At 42.8% G+C, this 12,337-nt stretch overlaps 1 long non-coding RNA gene across 1 annotated transcript; it reads right to left on the reverse strand.

Moving 5' to 3' along the window:
- Window positions 1-319: 319 nt before the first annotated feature.
- LOC136427731 (uncharacterized) lies at window positions 320-1,853 on the reverse strand. Its single transcript, XR_010754504.1, has 3 exons — window positions 1,383-1,853; window positions 947-1,050; window positions 320-387 (listed from the first exon to the last, which is right to left on the reverse strand). It is a non-coding gene; the product is annotated as an uncharacterized lncRNA (long non-coding RNA).
- Window positions 1,854-12,337: the final 10,484 nt, after the last annotated feature.

Here is a 12,337-nt window from a genome sequence, read left to right on the forward strand (position 1 = left end):
AAGGTTGTGACTGGCTCTAGTTCTATGTAGTAGTGTGGGCATTTTCTTAGAATATAGCCTTTGCACACGACTGTATATATATGATAGGCAGCCATCGGCCATCACATTTAAATCAAGCTGGTCTGGCTCAGACGAGGAGTGATGGTCCCAAAGCCATTCCTAGTGGAACTCGGACGCCACCCTAATCAGACCTAACGCCATTCGTTCCACCACTACCCTCTGCTCCCTGTTGGTCAGGAAATCCTTTAACCAATTTAGTGTAGTGTTTGCCCTTGGATTCCATGGCTCAGTTTTGAGATAAGTAATGGTGATCACTTACCATGGAGGTCTCGGACAGGGAGCCGATATCGCTGAGACGCACTCCGCACGACACGCGTGTCCAGCGTTCTGTCAGCGACATGAAAGCAAAAATTATTCATCTGAAGTACAGCCAGTATATATCTGTATCTATATAGCCGGTATAGCCGCCCTTCGGCGTAACACACCAGCTTCGCAGGCACGCGGCGCGACAGGAGCTGGTTATATTACACTGAGCGGCCAGTACGTACCCATCTGAGTAATGAGGCTGTTGTAACGTGCTCGACACTGCGAGGTACCTCCTCGATCACGGGACCCCCAAGTTTGATTCTGGCATCCCTTCCGACAGACGAATGCAGCGCCAGCCAGGATGCCCTTCCCCAGATTCGAATCTCCTCTTCCCAAATATAACTGTAAATGGACTTTGGCATATTTTCCATATTACGTCGATAAGGATAGCATTCACTAGCACATTTATTTTGGTCTGCTTTCATAAAACGAAACAAAATATTTTGACCGCACAGAATCCTCGCGAACGAAAAAAAATAATGTCACTGATATGATTTTACCCACTGTAACCTAAATTGACTATCTTAACGTATGCCAATCTGTAACTGACATTTCCAACAACAATTTCAGGCGGGCTTACCACCGTTATTTGGCCGGACTGTCTTGCTGTAGTTACTGGGTAGTCGGTCTCCCTTCCGAAAGGCTTGCCACGTCTCCCAGTCAGATAAACTCCCGCCACAATACCTTAAAACCAGATGATATCAACAAACAGCATTTACTAACCCAATTGTGCTTGTCCAGGAGGTTTTAAGGAACACAAACCTAAAACGTCTTTGTCTTTACAAACAAAAAAAAAGATTGTGCACATCTCTGTCTAAGCTTCATGTTGAATATCATGTAAATTCGTCGTTCTTTTGGTCAGTTAATATCTTTTAAAATTTTTAACAAAAACTCCCCTGCAATTCCAAAAGAAGATGCTAGGGGCCCAAACCTACATACCAGACTGTTCTTACTGTCCTGTTCGCAAAGCGTTCTGCTACCGTATACCTTGAGGGTGTTGTTCCCTACAGTCTTACCTCATGAGAAAGATGAAGAAAACGGCAAGCGAGAACAAACTGCGACGAGACATCGTGAAGACTTCCTCCAGTACCACCTTGAAAAACGTTGTGTTGGTATCCTGTTGTTAGGAAAGGAAAGGAATCTCGAACCAGTTTAGCTCAAATGAAGTCAATGAACAGATGAGCTACTCTTCCACTGGTCGTGACAGAGAAGACAGACGATATGTGCAGTATTTACAGGTTCATTGTACCGGGGAAATTCCCCTAGCTCTTTTCGACAAGCACAATGAACAGTGGACCACGGCTGAACGTCCCGTCCTAAGGACTGCGATCTTTAACGGTAGCGTGCATGTCAGGTGAGCGACACAGCCGGGATCGAATCCGGGGCTTCTAGTTCCAGAGGCAAGATCGCTAACCACTGGACTACGCACTTAATCAGAAATCTAAGGGCAAATCCGTAGAAGCAGTAGACTTGTTTCCCACGTACGACGTCAGGCAATAAGAGCGGTGTAGATGTCAGACTTGCGCCAGACGTTTATATAATAGACAACTTCGTGTCCATACCAGATAGAGGCATCCCTACGGACCTTCTATATTAACAAATAAGGGGTTTCAGACACCGGGCTTTGTCCTTTCGCGTGACATATGCGAATCATAACGACATCGAAAGATACGAAGATTGGCACTCCTTTGAAATTATGGCAATTATGCCGCTCAGTCAGCTGTGCAAAATTATATACCCGGCTTTTACGGCCATTTAAAGGTGCGCAACGTGACGTCTGGCATGTCTTGATCGGAGTTATGTTCTTGATTACTGTAGCTTACCCTACTATAACTTGCCATGGATACATGTTCACGGAAGTTATTGTAAAAGCCTGGCGATTGTCACCATGGTAGTGCCTTTGTTAAAGTTTGTTTCAATTCTTAAAAGCTAAATTAGAAGAAAAAGCTCGACGAAATTTTCGTTGATTTAAAGGATAAAATATCTCAGGTAAATTAAGGGCTGTGACGCAGGTGTAGCTAATGTTAAAACAGCTAGTATGGATGAAATATAATAAGGATACGCCAAAAAGAGTTCTCAAGCGACTGGATAAAATTTTGAAACAGTCAGACGTTTCAGACAGCATCCGCTATCTTTCGTCAGTGACATTATGTTAATGAGTGAAAACAATTTCAATGTTATCCAGTCACTTGAGTAACTCTTTTTGGCGTATCTTATTACCTGGATGTCTAACCTTCATCAACGTATAATCAGGATTCTTGCTCATTCCGAAAGGCTATCGTATTTGAGTACCACCTAATACATACACATTTATAGCACCATGAAATACAAAGTGTAGGCAAAACGAACGCTAGACACTGTCAGGCTCATCATTCTGTGCAAGGTATATTTATTTATGTGATTGAAATTATTTGATATTGCAATAATTATTGCATCAGGTACAAGATATCTTTACATTCGCGACAAGATATGCCGTACTTTCCCATCCTTAATACTTATTTGCCTTAGGTAGCAAATAAATAATCATGGTTGCTTTCTGAACTATGTTGGCTAAAATGGGATGTAAAACAACAACAACAACAACAAAAATCTTTAAGTAATCAATACTATGTAACTTCTGGAAGCTACTAAGTATCGATAGATTTTAAAGCCATTGTATGTATGTTTCACATTTCACATAATGCCATTGCAGGATTGCCATAAATTTTGGAAAAAAAATTTGCAGCAATCGTACATGTAAATACTGGTACTCTTAACTTTACAAAGGTAATGCCTCTTGTGATTTGAGGATAATGTTGAAGCTATCTCTGCCATGATTCGATTACATTATTCCATAACTGATTCCTCTTCTCTTGTTGGCTAAACAATGTAAGTAATTTAAAACAAAGAAAATATTAATCTCCACACAATGCAGCTGCCGGGACCTACAAAGTACCACTAAAGCCATTACAGGCTAACTGGACACTTTGACAAATCTTACAAATAAATGATACATTGAAATTTACAAAACATCACCAGTTGTGCGTTTAGGATAAACGCTTAAGCTATCACAGTATGATTCGATCAATATGTCTGTACACCACACTACACATATCTTGGTTTGCGTTGTGGGGCAGGTCCGCGGACGTCCAACAAGGCTACAATCGCTCGGGTACTATATATTGGCCATGTCGCTCAATTGATAAAGGCTAAATAATTCATTTTTCACATTCAAATTTTACAAAACCATATCCACTCTCATGCTGATCATTAGGTTCAAGCTTGAAATCTTGTATCATCATAAGTATCATCAACACTATCATTTATATCATCATCACTCTATGTATGTAACAGCAAAACAAATTTTCAGCTACTTGTTCATATAGCTTTACCAGGACTACTTAGAAAAATCACATCTATAAACACGTCCTGATACTAATAGTTTCCTATCCACTCTGCGCACTTATTGGATCATCCTTCACATGTGATTAAGTTATGGGGGAATGGCGAAGTCGCGCGGTGGAGCCGGACCTAGCTTAACTGTTAATGTATGTAAACGGGGTGGGTGGGTGTCAACTGATGACCTTCCCTGGGAAAAATCCTTCTGTTTCCCACCGAAAACCCCTAGAACTATTTCGCCAAAAATAGTTATACTCAAGCAACTGATTTTGAAACCGTCGACGTTTCAGACAGCATCCGCTATCTTTCGTCAGTGACTAAGGAAATATCTGGTAGAACCAGGTTTTATACCAAAACTCTGAATAAATATGTTGATGAGGTGAAGACAATTTCAGATGGTTCAATAGAATAGTCAGTCCGTGAAGACAAGGTTGTATGCTACTGAATAAGTTTGACTAACTATTCTATTGAACCATCTGAAATTGTCTTCACTTCATTAACATATTTATTCAGAGTTTTGGTATAAAACCTGGTTCTACCAGATATTTCCTTAGTCACTGACGAAAGATAGTGGATGCTGTCTAAAACGTCTGACTGTTTCAAAATTTTATCCAGTTGCTTGAGTAACTATTTCTGGCGTATCTTATTACCTAGATGTCTAACCTTCATCAATGTACCCTAGAACTATTGTTTACTTGGTCGACCTCACCACGCTCCTCGGCTGTGCGGATGAATCCTAAAAGAGGCAGATGGGTGATCTTCCGCTGTACTTATATGGTAGTGGGAATCATGTGATTCAGGATTGACCAATCAGTGCGCAGTGAATATAGTGAAGATAACGAAAAGATAAAGAAGGTTCGCACTTCGCACTCCCATTGTTACGGGAATACCACATGGCGTGGAAAGATTATGACAGTGTTATCAACAGCTGTGGTCACCACCAACTGTCCGCCAGGTCCTACGACAATGTGAGATATATATCCCACCTTAACGACGGCGCGGACAAACTTCCCACGGTTTGTGAACATGTCTATTCTATCGTTATCCAACGCTACAATTATGTGACCCCAGTCATCTGTACAGATACCTTGGGGATAATTCATTCCACCTTTGTTCTTTTTATCAACTCCGAACTTGAATAGACGACGCCCGTCCTGATTAAACACCTGGACTTTACTACTGAGCTCTTCTGTTACAAATATGTTACCTTCTTTGTCCAATGTAATGGAGCTGACTATCTGTGTCTTACAATTAGATTTGAATCTTTTACACAAGGAGCCGTCCGGTGAGAAGATATAGATGTCAGTTTCAGCGGCCACAATGACTTTGTCGGTTGCCGCGTGTACGGCAATGCGAGGGAAGGTGTGACGCCTGACGCGAAAGTACATGTGATTGACATCTGACCGACCGTATCGATTATACTTCACTACGTACCCATTCTGCCGATCATTGGTTACGCCCACTACCCACACGTACCCCTTTCCGTCACTGGCTACGTCAGTAGGACACATTATTTGTCGATTTACGCCGGGGACTACCGCTTGGAAGAGGCGGAGAAAGACCCCATTCATGCTGAAGACTTGGACTCGTTTGGTAAGAATACTAACCACAAATATTTCATTGTCGCTGGACACAGCCACTCCACTAGGCTCACTAAGCTTCCCAGGGGCAGTTCCCTCTCCACCGAAGGTGATCTTCTTCCAGCTCACGATTCCGCCGAGGCGTTCTGTAATCAGGGATTAGATATAAAGCGTTGCATGGCACTGGAATACTATTCTGATATAGGCTAGTCGGGCAGCACTGGCTGTGTTTGTTGAACAGCCAAACCAATAAATAAATAGATAGATAGATAGATAGATAGATAGATAGATAGATAGATAGATAGATAGATAGATAGATAGATAGATAGATAGATGGATGGATGGATGGATGGATAGATAGATAGATAGATAGATAGATAGATAGATAGATAGATAGATAGATAGATAGATAGATAGATAGATAGATAGATAAATAAATAAATAAAAATAAGGTACGCCAAAAATAGTCATTATTAGCATACAACCTTGTCTTCACTTGCTATTCTATTGAACCATCTGAAATTGTCTTTACTTCATTAAAAACCTAGTTCTACCAGATCTGTCCTTAGTCACTGACGAAAGATAGCGGATGCTATCTGAAACGTCTGACTGTTTCAAAATCTGGCAGGCATGGTTAGAGAGACAAGACTAAGATGGCTAGGACATGTCCTGAGAATGGAAGAAAGCAGAACAGCGAAGAAGATCCCGGAATGGAAGCCAGACGGTGGAAGAAGAAGTAGGGGAAGGCCAAGGCTGACGTGGAAGATGAATGTAGAAAAAGACCTCGAAAACATGAGAAGCTCCTGGCATAGAGCCAAAAGAGAAGCAAAAGAACAAGGAAGGTGGAAAAGGACTGCCCGATGTGCCTCAAAGGCACGGGAGGAACTAAGGTGCTAAGGTAAGGTGCTATACCTTTTTGTGTGGTTGATGTCGTCAAAGGTCCTTTAAGATTAATGTCAGGTTCCGTTCTGGTCGTGTCAGACGGCTTCTGCCTTTGATGGGCGGACATCTTTGCCGATGTCGGGGCAAGAGTCGGCGGCATTGTTGCAGAATCTGGGAGTGTTGTCGTTTTTGGGTCTGCCTCTGGTGTAGAAGCTACAAATAGAACATTATATTGTAAGGTTGCTGCAATGCCGTTGAACAACACATAATTTTTCTTTGTACGTGTCACCCCCCATCAGCCTATACGATAGCCTCTACTAGGCTCCAGAAGCGTCTGGAAAGAGTAGAAATTGGCCAAATAGACAGAAAAACATGAACGAGGAGTTAGCTTGCTATAGGGGTACAGTTTGGATGGCATATTGGACCCTCTCTCCGTAGCCGACTCCCTTAGTATACTTTTACTCTATTTGGCAAATGTCTACAATTTTTTCAGCCATCCGCGGAGCATGGTAGAGGCTACATGTACGATTCTATACTAAATCGATTCACCTTGCGAGCTGTCGGAGGTTGATGGCTGTGTGGTTTCTTGTGAGTTCTTGGAAGTCGATGTGGGTGTTGTACTTCCAAAGAAGCTGTTAGCAGCCAAAGTCTGCTATAGAACGGCAATCATAGCGTTAGTATAAGCTTTGTAGTTCTCATGTGGCACAGTTTGGATCGCCATGATGAAACTCTAGCGATCCTAACGGGAGATACCCTAACATCGCACGTTTTTTTTACGCGCTCGAACTCACGGCGCTCCAACACTTGTCATGTGATGTAATGGGCTCCCTTGGAACTCAGTTACATTGTTAACTGAAAGGACCACGTGCACCCTAAAGATGAATAAATTAATAAGATTAATAAACACTAGTTGCCAGGTCTAAATCAAAGAATTTTGAACACATTCATCTGAGGAACATACTTGGATAAGAAATACATTTATACTGTTCATCAGTCCTTCACGCTCCGCGTTACAAGTGGCAAACGCTGCGAGACGCTTTCGCGAATGTTCCTTCTAATCTAGTGCTACGCCAGACAGTGTGCTGAACTTAGCACTCTTTTGTAATTTTGCTCTCTTCAGAAGTTGGTGATGAAGTTAAGAAAACGTCAATATGCATAATAAGATCAGTAAAAAGTCCGTGGGATGTTAGGGCGCGTGCGATGTTAGGGCGCCCCCCGTTATATCTGAACTGTTGACTCGAAGACTAAGGTCGCTTGATGTCTTTGGTTTATGGCAGCAGGGAGGAGTTTCTGCGAACGAAACGGCCCTCATGCATCGTTTACAAATTCCTTTCATGTATGAATATGGTATGGTATCCAATAGCAATGTTAAACGCTGCTCACCCTGGACGTGGGCATGCGATCAGCCATTTCTGTGTGCCCAGTACTGCAGCAGGCAGGGCGACCAGGAGTTTGCAATATTCCTTCTGTCGTTGCTGCCTGTGACAAATCAATCGGTTGATGCTCTTAATCATCATGAAGACAATTGGCATAGATTAAGTTTTTAAAATGTTGTTGCAATATTTAGTACAATCGACAAATAACGTTAACACTTTACATTGAAATACATATTCCCACAATGAACATATTTCAAAGAAATATACCTGAAACCTGAGCAACAAAGCAAAAAAACCCCTCTGCTTACCCTTTGAACATTCTGGACGTTGGTGCTGAGGTATAACCCGGCAAGAATGCAGACGATGATCAATAACGTACAGAACGCAGCTGCTAGTACAGCAACACCCACACACCGACGTGTACACCCTGCAAAATATCATGACAACTTGAAGGTGTTGGCATGGAACGAAACTGGCAACAGTCAGATATACTCAGAAATATGGATCACAGATAGTTTTGGAAAGCCGTATTCGAAATACAGATCGCTGAACAGAGAGGCATTTACTTGAAAACAAAAGAAACAAGATCCTTACAAGATAAGATAACCCATTCAACACAATGCCAGAACAACATGTATTCATTGGTTAAGCATGAAAACAAAAACATGGTACAGGAAACATTACAAAGTCTATCTCTGTTATATCTTATCTGACCCTTCCCTCATGGCATCTATGCAAAGCGGCATGGATGTCGATTTAAGCTTGTCATGAATAAAAAAAAGTTAAAAAAAACGAAACAAACATACATTCAAAGAAACAAACAACCAAACAAACAAAGTAAGTAATGGTATAAACGCAGATACATCTCACCACAAGCTGCTTGTTTGGGAACGTTCGGTACGTAAAGCGGGTTGGGGTTCAGGGCGTTCTCCAGATTTGGAGGCCGTGCGCCGTTATCCGGATCTGGAGGTTGTGCACTGTTGTCTGGATTTGGGGGCTGTGCTCCGTTGTCCGGATTTAGGGACTGTGCTCCTTTGTCCGGATTTGGGGGCTGTGCTCCGTTGTCCGGATTTGCTGTTCTCCGTTGTCCGGATCTGGAGGCCGTGCACTCACGGTTGTCCGGATTTGAAGGATGTTTGTAATTCTCCGGATTTGTTGGCTGGGCACCATTCCCCGGATTTAGAGGCTGGGCACCGTTCTCCGGATTTGGAGGATGTTCACAATTCTCCGGATCTGAAGGCTGTACAACATTGTCCGGATTTTTCAGGCTTGCGCCTGGGAGTTGTCGGATATTTGGCATGTCACTGTTTTCTGTGGCAACATTCCATCCTGCCATTTCGGTCGAGGTATCATTGCTACTGCTTAAGGCCACGCCTTCTAAACGTGTCTCAGTGTCCGCTGCATCTTCCTGTTGCATGGATGAGTTGCAATCAGCTTCGTTATATAACAAATTAGGACAGAGATAGAAGATAGCATAAGGTTCTATGATCTCACCTTCAGAGGTGACGTCGACTGGTCGATAATTCCTAAATGTAGGAGCACTTTTTGTGTTTGCATCATTTCCATCCTCATTTTGCTGACTTGTAGCTGTACCTTCAGTCACGTTGTTGAAAGAACCATCATTGCTGTTGCTTGCGGCTGTTTTTGATTCCACCAACGGCTCTCTTACTTGTTGTGTCTTTTCTGAGCTTGGTCCAATAAACCCAATGTGATCCTCGCACTTGTAGGCAAAAGCGCTTGAAGGGGTCTCGACATCGACGGGGCTGATACGGTTTGTTTCTTCTGAGCTTGGTGACATAAACCCTATGTGGTCCTCGCACTTGTACGCAAAAGCGTCTGGGGGAATCTCGACATCGACGGGGCTGATACTGTTTGTTTCTTCTGAGCTTGGTGCCGTAAACCCTATGTGATCCTCGCACTTGTACGCAAAAGCGTCTGAAGGAATCTCGACATCGACGTGGTTGATATTGTTTGTGTCTTCTGAGCTTGGTGCCATAAACCCTATGTGGTCCTCGCACTTGTACGCAATAGCATAAGGTTGAATCTCGACATCGACGGGGTTGATATTGTGTGCTTCTCCGGTTTCAGCTTCACGTTTAGTGGAAAGGTCATCACCATCCTCTTGCCCGTAGCAGAAAGAAGACGCCTGCATGCATTGATTCAAAGAATAACACTGATTGCCATGGTTGTCACCTTGCATAACACACACATCAGTTCTAGCCACTAACCTTGCTTGCATCTTGACGTCTTCGGACATATCGTTAACGATTTGTAGGGACTTCGGTTGTGAGCTTGTCCGCTTGTTCCAGCTGCTCTTAGCGATATGGCGGCTCTACACGAGTCTGGTGTGGGGATGTGTAGTGATCTTCCTCACTAGACAATTAGAGACTGTTCCCTTGTTCGGTTTGATTTTCCTGGAATTGTAATCCGCTCCTTGCCAGAGCTTAGTGTTGCTGGAGTCGAAGGGTTACGTTGGATGAGGCCTCTTTGTAGTTTTGTTTTCTCATAATGATTGCCTAAAAAAAGTATGAACAACAGTGCGTGTTGGATCCAGCTTGTTTTGAATTGGACCTTTTGATCCGAACATTAGAAATGGAGTCGAAAAGTTTACTTGATACAGCTATAGTTAAAAGTGAACCAGATGTGGTGAGAGGCAGAAAGCGCAGACCACTACACCACAGGGACACCCCCTGATACAGCTATAAGCCCAGAGTATTTGTTGTGCACATGAAAACAGGTGAGGTCTAGCTGAGCTTGAGCCGGTTTGTACTTTCGGTTTGTCAACTTAACACTTCGTTATCGATAAACACATCCCTACTAGCGATGTACATATATTGTGTAACGTCCAAGGCACGTTGGCATGAAACCAAGCTTACCAAAGGTAAGGAAAACGGGAGACTGACTTGTAGTAGTATATCATCGTTATAACTACTACGATCAAAATAAGGAAATATAAAGTTGACTCATCGAAAAGAAAAGGGTTCAAACTCACCATAGACAATCCCGTCTTCAATGTGCACATCGAACACTCATAGATTACCTCTATACCTCTATACCGTCTTCGGGATGAGGAGGCTCAGCCTGTGGTAATCCAGGTCTCGAACGTTACATGATTCATCCAGTAAACCTTTCAAATTCCATTTCTGATGTTCAGACCAATACGTTAAATTCAAAACGTGCCTAATCCAAGTTAACTCCTAGACTCTGCCGAAACAACTGCCGGAACACTACGCTGGGTAAAATAACGGGATTACGAACATCGGGAAAATCAAACCGAACAAGGGAACAGTCCCTGACTGTCTCGCGGTGTCAAAGGCACAAACTATCATAAAACCTGGGGATATGTAAGACTGCAACTTACACATCAGACTCGTGTAGAACCTACATACCGTACCGGCAAGAATTCGAAACAGACGGGCGAGCTCACCACCGAAACAAATCCGGAAAATAGTGCTCTGCCTCCAAATCCAGGGAAGACTAGCACTCTGAAACTGAACCCGATATATGTGTTTATCCTTGGTGCTGAAGTACATCACTTCACTTGTTCCTTTCTTACAACATTTTATAGTGACGTCGGCGTGGCGTAACGGTTAGAGCGTTGAACTCGGAATCAATAGGTCCCGAGTTCGATACTCACCATGCCCCGACGTTGTGCCCTTGGGAAAGGCACTTTATACTGCCTTCCCGAACGGTGGAGTGACGCCCACCGAGCCTATTCGGCTAATCTGTCAAACTGTGTGCCAAAAAATGCGGATTTGGTTGCCGATGTGCCAACATCTAGCACATTTGCCACTGAGAACCGTTATTTTTTTTTTTTTTACAACATTTAAATTGTATCTGTCCTTAGTACTGAAGAACAACATCACTTCACTTGTTTCTTTGGTAAAACATTCACACTGCTGTCATCTGTCCTTGGTACTGAAAAACATCCCCTCTATTGTTTCGTTTACATCAACCATGTCTTGACCTAGTCTAATTTGTTTTCCATTGGACTATCTAGAATTGTCTTCTCTCTATTTTGCATATCAATTCATAGTTCGTCGTTAAAAACCTCCTGTTCGACTATCTTGCTCACAGTCACTGATGAGAAGTAGTCAAACGTCTGACCGTTTCTAAAATCATATCCAGTTGCTCGAGTAACTACTGTTTGGCGTATCTTATTACCTGCATGTCTGACCTTCATCAACGGTTCAAATACATACAGCCTTTAAAGTTGCAATATTTTGTATGAACAGGACTAGAGAAGAAATATAATACTAGTATGTAACGTTATAGCTACTATAGCATTAGGGACAGACGATCACAAATGCAGTCTATGATATTGACATATAACAGAAAAAAGGATGGTTTATTGTTTTACCAGATTGGTTTCAATTAACTCTTATCAGAAAACTCCCGGAGAAGCAATGTTACGTGTGAAATATGTCATGCATGACGTTTCCAGGTAACTTCATGAGGAGTTTGTTCTGTTTTGTTCTGTTTTCATGCAAACCTATTCATTGTTATGTCATAGAGTATCGTGTATTTTGCATAATGCACCTCCTCGAAATGTGGACACGCCCCAAAGCGGACGACAATAGGTACCGGGTGGCAACAGGTACCATTGCGTAAGCGCTCAGGAAACCGAAAAATGACGTAAGAAAGGTGCAGTGACGAGAAAGCTGAATAGCAGCGCCCTCTGGCGATAAGTCTTGGCAATGTCGCTGTGCAGTTCAGCGGTCGCAGTTCATAGTATGAGTAGAGTGATGACTCCAG

The sequence above is a fragment of the Branchiostoma lanceolatum genome, chromosome 1 (genome assembly GCF_035083965.1).
Source record: "Branchiostoma lanceolatum isolate klBraLanc5 chromosome 1, klBraLanc5.hap2, whole genome shotgun sequence".
NCBI lineage: Eukaryota > Metazoa > Chordata > Leptocardii > Amphioxiformes > Branchiostomatidae > Branchiostoma > Branchiostoma lanceolatum.